Here is a 12,936-nt window from a genome sequence, read left to right as displayed (position 1 = left end):
CTTTGCAAATTGCAGGAACACAGTGTTAGCAAACTCTTTCATGAAGAGAAAGGTGTAATTCTGTGAGGTGAATTCACACATCACAAAGAAGTTTCTCAGAAAGCTTCTTTCTCATTTTAATTTGAGGATATTTCCTTTCTCCATGTAGGCTTCAATGCGATAAAAATATCACTTCTCAGATTCCCCAAAAACAGTGGTAAAAGACTGCTCCAGGAAAAGAAAGTGTAACACTGCGAGATGAATTAACACATCAGAGAACAGTTTCTCAGAAACCTTCTTTCTAGTTTTCTTCTTAGGATATTTCCTTTTTCACCATATGCCTCAGTGCGTTCACAAATATCACTTTGCAGGTCACACGAGCACAGTATTACCAAACACCTTCATGAAGAGAATGGTGTAACTCTGTGAGGTGAATTCACACATGACAAAGAATTTTCGCAGAAAGCTTCTTTCTAGTTTTCATTACAGTATATTTTCTTTGTTCAAGAACGCTTCAATGCGATGAAAATATCACTTATCAGGTTCCCCAAAAACAGTGGTAACAGGCTGCTCCATGAAAAGAAATTGCAGCTATGTGAGAGGAATTCACAGATCTGAGAACAGTTTGTCAGAAACCTTCTTTCTAGTTTTCATCTGAGGATATTTCCCTTTTCACCATATGCCTCAGTGCACTCCCAAATGTCACTTTGCAGATTCCAGGAACACAGTGTTAGTAAACTCTTTCATGAAGAGAAATGTGTAATTCTGTGAGATGAATTGACATACCACAAAGAAGTTTCTCAGAAACAGTGATAACAGACTGTTCCATGAAAGGAAAGTGGAAGTCTGTGAGAAGAATTCACACGTCAGAGAACAGTTTCTCAGAAACTGTCTTTCTAGTTTTCATCTGAGGGTATTTCCTTTTTCACTACATGCCTCAGTGTACTCCAAAATATCACTTTGCAGATTACAGGAAGACAGTTTTATCAAACTCCTTCTGAAGAGAAAGGTGTAATTCTGTGAGGTGAATTCACACATCACAAAGAAGTTTCTCAGAAAGCTTCTTTCTAGTTTTCATTTGAGGATATTTTCTTTGTCCCCTAGGTTTCAATGTGATAAAAATGTCACTTCTCATGTTCCCAAAAAACAGTGGTAACAGACTGCTGCAGGAAAAGAAAGAGTAACTCTGTGAGAAGATTTCACACATCAGAGAACAGTTTCTCAGAAACCTTTCTACTTTTCATCTGAGGATATTTGCTTTTCCACAGTATGCCTCAGCGCACTATCAATTATCACTTTGCAGATTACATGCACAAAGTGTTAGGAATCTTCTTCATGAAGAGAATGGTGTAATTCTGTGAGGTGAGTTCACACATCACAAAGAAGTTTCTCAGAAAGCTTCTTTCTCGTTTTTATTTGAGGATACGTCCTTTCTCCGCATAGGCTTCAATGTGATAAAATATTACTTCTTAGGTTTGCCAAAACAGTGGTAACAGACTGCTCCAGGAAAAGAAAGTGTAACTGTGTGAGACGAATTCATACATCACAGAACAGTTTCTCAGAAACCATCTTTCTGCTTTTCATCTGAGGATATTACCTTTTTCGCCATATGCTGCAGTGCATTCCCAGATATCACTTTGCAGATTACACGAAGATAGTGTTAGCAAACTCCTTCATGAAGAGAAAGGTGTATTCTGTGTGGAGAATTCAAACATCACAAAGAAGTTTCTCAGAAAGCTTCTTTCTCGTTTTTATTTGAAGATATTTCCTTTGTCAGCATGGCTTCAATGCGATCCAAAACATCACATCTGAGATTCCCCAAAAACCCTGGTAACAGATTTCTTCATGAAACTAATGTTTAACTCTGTGAGATGAATTCACACACCAGAGAACAGTTTCACAGAAACCTTCTTTCTAGTTTTCATCTGAGGATATTTTCTTTTTTACCTTATGCCTCTATGCGCTCCAAAATAACTTTTGCAGATTCCACCACAATATGGTAGCAAACTGCTTCATGAAGAGGAAGGTGTATTTCATTGGGATCAATTCTCAAATCACAGAGAAGTTTCCCAAAAAGATTTTTTCTCACTTTCATTTGAGGATACTTCCTTTGTCTTCTTAGGCTTCAATGCGATAAAACTTATCACTTTTCAGATTCCCCAAAAAGAGTGGTAACACACTGCTCCATGAAAATAAAGTGTAACTCTGTGAGAAGAATTCACACATCAGAGAACAGTTTCTCAGAAACCTTCTTTCTAGTTTTCATCTGATGATATTTCCTTGTTCACCATAAGCCTTAGTGCACTCCCAAATATCACTTTGAAGATTACAGAAACACAGAGTTAGCAAACTCCTTCATGATGACAAAGGTGTAATTCTGTGAGGTGACTTTGCACATTACAAAGAAGTTTCCCAGAAAGCTTCTTTCTAGTTTTAATTTGAGGATATTTCCTTTGTCTGCGTAGGCTTCAATGCGATAAAAATATCACTTCTCAGGTTCCCCAAAAACAGTGGTAACAGGCTGCTCCAGGAAAAGAAAGTGTAACTCTGTGAGACGGATTCACACAACAGAGAAGAGTTTCTAAGAAAACTTCTTTCTAGTTTTCACCTGAGGATATTTCCTTTTTTACTTTATGCCTCTATGCGCTCCTAAATGTAATTTTGCAGATTCCATGAAAACAATGCTAGCAAACTGTTCCCAGAAAAGGAAGGTGTATTTCATTGGGATGAGTTCAAAAATCCCAGAGCAGTTTCCCGGAAAGCTTTTTTCTAACTTTCATTTGAGGATACTTCCTTTGTCTTCTTAGACTTCAATGCAATAAAAAATATCTCATCAGGTATAACTCCCATTGTTCAGTTCCCACCTATGAGTGAGAACATGCGGTGTTTGGTTTTCTGTTCTTGTGATAGTTTGCTAAGAATGATGGTTTCCAGCTGCATCCATGTCCCTACAAAGGACACAAACTCATCCTTTTTTTATGGCTGCATAGTATTCCATGGTGTATATGTGCCACATTTTCTTAATCCAATCTGTCACTGATGGACATTTGGGTTGATTCCAAGTCTTTGCTATTGTGAATAGTGCTGCAATACACATACGTGTGCATGTGTCTTTATGGCAGCATAATTTATAATCCTTTGGTTATATACCCAGTAATGGGATGGCTGGGTCATATGGTACATCTAGTTCTAGATCCTTGAGGAATCGCCATACTGTTTTCCATAATGGTTGAACTAGTTTACAATCCCACCAACAGTGTAAAAGTGTTCCTATTTCTCCACATCCTCTCCAGCACCTGTTGTTTCTTGACTTTTGAATGATCGCCATTCTAACTGGTGTGAGATGGTATCGCATTGTGGTTTTGATTTGCATTTCTCTGATGGCCAGTGATGATGAGCATTTTTTCATGTGTCTGTTGGCTGTATGAATGTCTTCTTTTGAGAAATGTCTGTTCATATCCTTTGCCCACTCTTTGATGGGGTTGTTTGTTTTTTTCTTGTAAATTTGTTTGAGTTCTTTGTAGGTTCTGGATATTAGCCCTTTGTCAGATGTGTAGATTGCAAAAATTTTCTCCCATTCTGTAGGTTGCCTGTTCACTCTGATGGTAGTTTCTTTTGCTGTACAGAAGCTCTTTAGTTTAATTAGATCCCATTTGTCAATGTTGGCTTTTGCTGCCATTGCTTTTGGTGTTTTAGACATGAAGTCTTTGCCCATGCCTATGTCCTGAATGGTACTACCTAGGTTTTCCTCTAGGATTTTTATGGTATTAGGTCTAACATTTAAGTCTCTAATCCATCTTGAATTAATTTTCGTATAAGGAGTAAGGAAAGGATTCAGTTTCAGCTTTCTACTTATGGCTAGCCAATTTTCCCAGCACCATTTATTAAATAGGGAATCCTTTCCCCATTTCTTGTTTCTCTCAGGTTTGTCAAAGATCAGATGGTTGTAGATGTGTGGTATTATTTCTGAGGACTCTGTTCTGTTCCATTGGTCTATATCTCTGTTTTGGTACCAGTACCATGCTGTTTTGGTTACTGTAGCCTTGTAGTATAGTTTGAAGTCAGGTAGCGTGATGCCTCCAGCTTTGTTCTTTTGACTTAGGATTGTCTTGGAGATGCGGGCTCTTTTTTGGTTCCATATGAACTTTAAAGCAGTTTTTTCCAATTCTGTGAAGAAACTCATTGGTAGCTTGATGGGGATGGCATTGAATCTATAAATTACCTTGGGCAGTATGGCCATTTTCACGATATTGATTCTTCCTATCCATGAGCATGGTATGTTCTTCCATTTGTTTGTGTCCTCTTTTATTTCACTGAGCGGTGGTTTGTAGTTCTCCTTGAAGAGGTCCTTTACATCCCTTGTAAGTTGGATTCCTAGGTATTTTATTCTCTTTGAAGCAATTGTGAATGGAAGTTCATTCATGATTTGGCTCTCTGTTTGTCTGTTACTGGTGTATAAGAATGCTTGTGATTTTTGCACATTAATTTTGTATCCTGAGACTTTGCTGAAGTTGCTTATCAGCTTAAGGAGATTTTGGGCTGAGACAATGGGGTTTTCTAAATATACAATCATGTCATCTGCAAACAGGGACAATTTGACTTCTTCTTTTCCTAACTGAATACCCTTGATTTCTTTCTCTTGCCTGATTGCCCTAGCCAGAACTTCCAACACTATGTTGAATAGGAGTGGTGAGAGAGGGCATCCCTGTCTTGTGCCAGTTTTCAAAGGGAATTTTTCCAGTTTTTGCCCATTCAGTATGATATTGGCTGTGGGTTTGTCATAAATAGCTCTTATTATTTTGAGGTACGTTCCATCAATATCGAATTTATTGAGAGTTTTTTAGCATGAAGGGCTGTTGAATTTTGTCAAAAGCCTTTTCTGCATCTATTGAGATAATCATGTGGTTCTTGTCTTTGATTCTGTTTATATGCTGGATTATGTTTATTGATTTGTGAATGTTGAACCAGCCTTGCATCCCAGGTATGAAGCCCACTTGATCATGGTGGATAAGCTTTTTGATGTGTTGCTGAATCCGGTTTGCCAGTATTTTATTGAGGATTTTTGCATCGATGTTCATCATGGATATTGGTCTAAAATTCTCTTTTTTTGTTGTGTCTCTGCCAGGCTTTGGTATCAGGATGATGTTGGCCTCATGAAATGAGTTAGGGAGGATTCCCTCTTTTTCTATTGATTGGAATAGTTTCAGAAGGAATGGTACCAACTCCTCCTTGTACCTCTGGTAGAATTCAGCTGTGAATCCATCTGGTCCTGGACTTTTTTTGGTTGGTAGGCTATTAATTATTACCTGATGTAAATGACGAATTGATGGGTGCAGCACACCAACATGGCACAAGTATACATATGTAACAAACCTGCACGTTATGCACATGTACCCTACAACTTAAAGTATAATAATAATAAATAAATTAAAAAAAAAATCTCATTTCAGATTTCCCAAAAAGAGTGGTAACAAACTGCTCCAGGAAAAGAAAGTGTAACTCAATGAGACGAATTCACACATCAGAGGACGGTTTTTCTGAAACCTTCTTTCTAGTTTTCATCTGAGGATATTTCCTTATTCACGATATGCCTCAGTGCACACACAAATATCACTTTGCCGATTACAGGAACACAGTGTTAGCAAACTCCTTCATGAAGAGAAAGGTGTATATATGTGAGGTGAATTCACACATCACAAAGACGATTCTCAAAAAGCTTCTTTTTAGTTTTTATTTGAGAATATTTCCTTTGTTGAAGTAGACTTCAAAGCGACAAAAAAAATCCCTTTTCAGATTCCCCAAAAAGAATGGTAACAGAGTACTCCAGGAAAAGAAAGTGTAACTCTGTGAGACGAATTTGCACGACAGAGAACAGTTTCACAGAAACCTTCTCTCTAGTTTTCATCTGAGGGTATTTCCTTTTTCACCATAAGCCTCAAAGCACTCACAAATATCACTTTGCCGATTACAGGAACACAGTGTTAGCAAACTCCTTCATGAAAAGAAAGGTGTAATTCTGTGAGGTGAATTCAAAATCACAAAGAAGATTCTCAGAAAGCTTCCTTCTAGTTTTTACTTGAGGATAGTTACTTTGTCCGCATAGGCTTCAATGCAATAAAAACATCACTTCTCAGGTTCCCCAAAAACAGTGGTAACAGACTGTTCCAGGAAAAGAAAGTGTAACTCTGTGAGGCGAATTCACACAACAGAGAACAGTTTCTCAGAAGTCTTCTTTCTAGTTTTCATCTGAGGATATTTCCTTTTTTACTTTATGCCTCAGTGCACTCCCAATATCACTTTGCAGATTACACAAACACAGTGTTAGCAAACTCCTTCATGAAAAGAAGTGTGTAATTCTGTGTCGTGAATTCACATATAATAATGATGTTGCTCAGAAAGCTTCTTTCTCCTTTTTATTTGAGGCTATTTCGTTTGTCAGCATAGGCTTCAATGCGATCCAAAATATCATTTCTTAGATTCCACAAAAACACTGGTAACAGACTGCTCTTTGAAACGAACGTTCAACTCTGCAACATGTACTTACACATCAAAAATCAGTTTTTCAGAAAGCTTCTTTATGGTTTTCATCTGAGGATACTTCCTTTATTACATTATGCCTCTATGCGCTCAAAAATATCCTTTTGCAGATTATAGGAACACAGTGTTAGCAAACTCCTTCATGAAGAGAAAGCTGTAATTCTCTGAGGTGAATTCACACATCACAGAGAAGATAGTCAGAAAGCTTCTTTCTACTTTTTATTTGAGGATATTTCCTTTGTCTGCTTAGGCATCAATGTGATAAAAATAGCACTTCTCAGATTCCCCAAAAACAGTGGTAACAGACTGTTCCATGAAAAGAAAGTGTAATTCTGTGACACGAATTCACATATCAGATAACAGTTTCTCAGAAAACTTCTTTCTGGTTTTCATCACAGGATATTTCCTCCTTCAACTTATGCCTCAAGGCACTCCTAAATATCTCTTTACAGATTACAGGAACACAGTCTTAGCTAACTCTTTCATGAAGAGAAAGGTGTAATTCTGTGACGTGAGTTCACACATCACAAAGAAGTTTCTCAGAACGCTTCTTTCTGGTTTTTATTTGAGGATATGTCCTTTGTCCAGGTAGTCTTCAATGCGATAAAAAATATCACTTATCAGATTCCACAAAAACAGTGGTAACTGACTGCTCCATGAAAAGAAAATGTAACTCTGTGAGACGAATTCATACAACAGAGAACAGTTTCTCAGAAACCTACTTTCTAGTTTTCATTTGAGGATATTTCCTTTTTCACCATGTGCCTCAGTACACTACCAAATATCACTTTGAGATTACAGGAACACAATGTTAGCAAATTCCTTTCCTTCATGAAGGGAAAGGTGTAATTCTGTAAGATGAATTCACATATCAAAAGTCAGTTTCTCAGTAGGCTTCTTTCTGGTTTTCATATGAGGATATTTCCTTTTCTACCTTATGCCACTATGCGCTCCCGAATATTCTTTTGCAGATTGCACGAGTGGTAACAAACTGTTTAATGAAGAGGAAGGTGTATTTCATTCTGATGAATTCACACATCACAGAAAAGTTTCCCAGAAAGCATTTTTCTAACTTTCATTTCAGGATATTTCCTTTGTCTTCTTAGGCTTCAATGCAATAAAAAATATCCCTTTTCAGATTCCCCAAAAAGAGTGGTAACAGACTGCTTCAGGAAAAGAAAGTGTAACTCTGTGAGACGAATTCACACATCAGCGAACAGATTCGCAGAAACCTTCTCTATAGTTTTCATCTGAGGATATTTCCTTTTCCACCATATGCCTCAATGCACTTCCAAATATCACTTTGCAGATTACACGAACACTTTGTTAGCAAACTCATTCATGAAGAGAAAGGTGTAACTCTGTGAGGTGAATTCACATATCACAAAGAAGTTTCTCAGAAACCTTCTTTCTAGTTTTTATTTGAGGATATGTCCCTTGTCCGTGTTGGCTTCAATGTGATTAAAAATATAACTTCTCAGGTTCCCCAAAAACAGTGGTGAAAGACTACCCCAATGAAAGAAAGTGTAACTCTGTGAGTTGAATTTGCGCATCAGAGAACAGTTTCTCAGAAACCTTCTTTCTAGTTTTCATTTGAGGATATTTCCTTTTTCACCATATGCCTCAGTGCACTCCCAAATATCACTTTGAAGATTAAACGAACACAGTGTTAGCAAACTCCTTCATGAAGCAAAAAGTGTAATTCTTGGGTTGAATTCAAACATCACAAAGAAGTTTCCCAGAAAGCTTCTTTCTAGTTTTTATTTGAAGATATTTCCTTTGTTCAAGTAGGCTTCAATGTGATCCAAAATATCACTTCTCAGATTTCCCAAAAACAGTGTTAACAGACTGTTCCATGAAGAAACTGTAACTCTCTGAGACGAATTCACACATCAGAGAACAGTTTTTCAGAAACCTTCTTTCTAGTTTTCATCTGAGGATATTTCCTTTTTCACCATATGCCTCAGTGCACTCCCAAATATCACTTTGCAGATTACAGGAACACAGTGTTAGCAAAATCTTTCATGAAGAGAAAGGTGTAATTCTGTGAAGTGATTTCACACATAATAAAGATGTTTCTCAGAAAGCTTCTTTCTCGTTTTTATTTGAGGATATTTCCTTTGTCAGCATAGGCTTCAATGCGACCCAAAATATCATTTCTGAGATTCCCCAGAAACACTGGTAACACTCTGCTCCATGAAACGAATGTTTAACTCTGCGAGATGAATTCACACATCAGAAATCAGATTCTCAGAAAGCTTCGTTCTGGTTTTTATCTGAGGATATTTCCTTTTTTACCTTATGCCCTAGGGCTACCAAATATGCTTTTCCAGATTCCACCAAAACAGTGTTAGCAAACTGTTTCATGAAGAGAAAAGTGTATTTCATTGGGATTAATTCACACATCATAGAGAAGTTTCCCACAGAGCTTTTTTCTATCTTTCATTTGAGGAAACTTCTTTTGTCTTCTTAGGCATGAATGCGATAAAAAATGTCCCGTCTCAGATTCCCCAAAAAGAGTAGTAACAGACTGCTCCAGAAAAAAAAAACTGTAACTCTATGAGACGAATTCACACATCAGAGGACTGTTTCTCTGGAACTTTCTTTCTAGTTTTCATCTGAGGATATTTTCTTTTTCACCCTATGCCTCAGAGCACTATCAAATATCACTTTGCAGATTACACGATCACAGTGTTAGCGAACTCCTGCATGAAGAGAAAGGTGTAATTCTGTGAGTTAAATTCACACATCACAAAGAAGTTCCTCAGAAAGATTCTTTCTAGTTTTTATTTGAGGTTATTTCCTGTGTTCAAGTAGGCTTGAATGCGATAAAAATGATCATTTCTTAGGTTTCCCGAAAACAGTGGTAACAGACGGCTCCCTGAAAGGAAAGTGTAACTCTATGAGTCGAATTCACTGATCACAGAACAGTTTCTCAGAAACCTTTTTTCTACTTTTATCTGAGGATATTTCAGTTTTCACCAAAGGACTTAGTGCACTCCCATATATCACTTTGCAGATTACATGAACACAATGTTAGCAAACTCCTTCAGGAAGAGAAAGGTGTAATTCTTGGAGGTGAATTCACACATCACAAAAAAGTTTCTCAGAAAGCTTCTTTCCAGTTTTTATTTGAGGATATTTCCTGTGTCCACGTAGGCTTCAAGGTGATAAAAATTATCACTTCTCAGGTTCCCCAGAAACAGTGGTAACAGACTGCCCCAGGAAAAGAAAGTGTAACTCTGTGAGACGAATTCACACATCAGGGAACTGTTTCTCAGAAACCTTCTTTCTAGTTTTCATCAGAGGATATTTCCTTTTTCACTGTGTGCCTCAGTGCGTATCCAAGTATCACTTTGCAGATTGCAGGAACACAGTGTTAGCAAACTCTTTCATGAAGAGAAAGGTGTAATTCTGTGAGGTGTATTCACACATCACAAAGAAGTTTCTCAGAAGGCATCTTTCTATTTTTTATTTGAGGGTATGTCCTTTGTCCACATGGGCTTCAATACCATAAAAAATATCACTGCTCAGATTTCCCAAAAACAGTGCCAACAGACTGCTCCTGGAAAAGAAAGTGTAACTCTGTGAAACGAATTCACACATCAGAGAACAGTTTCTCAGAAAACTTCTTTCTAGTTTTCATTTGAGAATATTTCCTTTTTCACCATATGCCTCAGTGCACTCCAAATATCACTTTGAAGATTAAACGAGCACAGTGTTAGCAAACAGTGGAAACAGACTGCTCCATGAAAAGAAAGTGTAACTCTGTGAGAATAATTCACACATCAGAGAACAGTTTCTAAGAAACCTTCTTTCTACTTTACATCTGATGATATTTCCTTCTTCACCGTATGCCTCAGTGCACTCCCAAATATCATTTTTCAGATTACAGGAACACAGTGTTAGCAAACTCCTTCATGAAGAGAAAGGTGAAATACTGTGAGGTGAATTCACACATCACAAAGAAGTTTCTCAGAAAGATTCTTTCTATTTTTTACTTCAGGATGATTCCTTTGTCCTCATAGGCTACAATGCGATAAAAATATCACTTCTCAGGTTCCCCAAAAACACTGGTAACAGACTGCTCCATGAAATAAATGTTTAACTCTGTGAGATGAATTCACACATCAGAAATCAGTTTCTCAGAAAGCTTCTTTCTGGTTTTCATCAGAGGCTATTTCCTTTTTTACCTTATGCCTCTATGCGCTCCCAAGTATCCTTTTGCAGATTCAACGACAACAGTGGTAGCAAACTCTTTCATGCAGACGAAGGTGTATTTCATTGGGATGAAATCACACATCACAGAGAAGTTTCCCAGAAAGCTTTTTTCTAACTTTCATTTGAGGATACTTCCTTTGTCCTCTTTGTCTTCAATGTGATAAAAAAAAATATCCCTTTTCAGATTCCCAAAAAAGAGTGGTAACAGACTGCTCCAGGAAAAAAAAGTGTAACTCTGTAAGACGAATAAACACATCAGAGAACAGTTTCTCAGAAACCTTCTTTCTAGTTTTCACCTGAGGATACTTTTTTCACCGTATACCTCAGTGCACTCCCAAATATGACTTTGCAGATTACAGGAACACAGTGTTAGTAAACTCCTTCATGAAGAGAAAGGTATAATTCTGGATGGTGAATTCAAACATCACAAAGAAGTTTCTCAGAAAGCTTCATCCTAGTTTTTACTTGAGGATAGTTACTTTGTCCGCATAGGCTTCAATGCAATAAAAATATCACTTCTCAGCGTCCCAAAAAAACAGTGTAACAGAATGCTCCAGGAAAAGAAAGTGTAACTCTGTGAGATGAATTCACACATCAGAGAACATTTTTTCAGAAACCTTCTTTCTAGTTTTCATTTGAGAATATTTCATTTTTCACCATATGTCTCAGTGCACTCCAAAATATCATCATGCAGATTACAGGAACACAGTGTTAGCAAACTCTTTTATGAAGAGAAAGGTGTAATTCTGTGAGGTGAATTCACACAAAATAAAGATGTTTCTCAGAAAGCTTCTTTCTCGTCTTTATTTGAAGATATTTCCTTTGTCCCCATAGGCTTCAAAGCAAAGAAAAAATCACTTCTCAGATTCCCCAAAAGAGTGGTAACAGTCTGCTCCATGAAAAGAGAGTGTAACTCTGTGAGTCGAATTCACACATCAGAGAACAGTTTCTCAGAACACTTTTTTTAGTTTTCATTTGAGGATATTTCCTTTTTCACCATATGCCTCAGTGCATTCCCAAATATCACTTTGCAGATTACAGGAACACAGTGTTAGCAAACTCCTTCATGAAGAGAAAGGTGTAATTCTGTGAGGTGAATCTGCATATAATAAAGATGTTTCTCAGAAATCTTCTTTCTCGTCTTTATTTGAGAATATTTCCTTTGTCAGCATAGAATTCAATGCTATGCAAAATATCATTTCTGAGATTCCCAAAAACACTGGTAGCAGACTGCTGCATGGAAGGAATGTTTAGCTCTGTGAGATGAATTCACACATCAGAAATCAGTTTCTCAGAAAATTTTTTCTAGTTTTCATCTGAGGATATTTCCTTTTTTACCTTATGCCTCTATGCGCAGCCAAATATCCTTTTGTAGATTCCACGAAAACAGTGGTAGCAAACTGATCCATGAAGAGGAAGGTGTATTTCACTGGGATGAATTCACACACCACAGAGAAGTTTCCCTGAAAGTTTTCTTCTAACTTTCATTTGAGGATATTTCCTTTGTCTTCTTAGGCATCAATGCGATAAAAAATATCCCTTTTCAGATTCCGCTAAAAGAGTGGTAACTGACTGCTGCAGGAAAATAAAATGTAACTCTGTGATACAAAATCACACATCAGAGAACAGATTATCAGAAACCTTCTTTTTTGTTTTCATCTGATGATATTTCCTTTTTCACCATATGCCTCAAGGTACTCCCAAATATCACTTTGCAGATTATAGGAACACGGTGTTAGCAAACTCTTTCATGAAGAGAAAGGTGTAGTTATGTGCGGTAAATTCACACATCACAAAGAAGTTTCTGAGAAAGCTTCTTTCCAGTTTTTATTTCAGGATAAGTCCTTCATCCACGTACGCTTCTATGCGATAAAAAATATCACTTCTCAGATTCCCCAAAAAGACTGGTAACAGACTGCTCCAGGAAAAGAAAGTGTAACTCTGTGAGATGAATTCACACATCAGAGAACACATTCTCAGAAAACTTCTTTCTAGTTTTCATCTGAGGATATTTCCTTTTTCACCATATACCTCAGTGCACTCCCAAATATCACTTTGCAGATTACACAAACACAGTGTTAGCAAACTCCTTCATGAAAAGAAAGGTGTAATTCTGTGAGGTGAATTCACACATCACAAAGCAGTTTCTCAGAAAGCTTCATTCTAGTTTTTATTTGAGGATATTTCCTTTGTCCGCCA

The sequence above is a fragment of the Macaca fascicularis genome, chromosome 1, assembly GCF_037993035.2.
Source record: "Macaca fascicularis isolate 582-1 chromosome 1, T2T-MFA8v1.1".
Classification (NCBI taxonomy): domain Eukaryota; kingdom Metazoa; phylum Chordata; class Mammalia; order Primates; family Cercopithecidae; genus Macaca; species Macaca fascicularis.
This window is presented reverse-complemented; position numbering follows the sequence as displayed.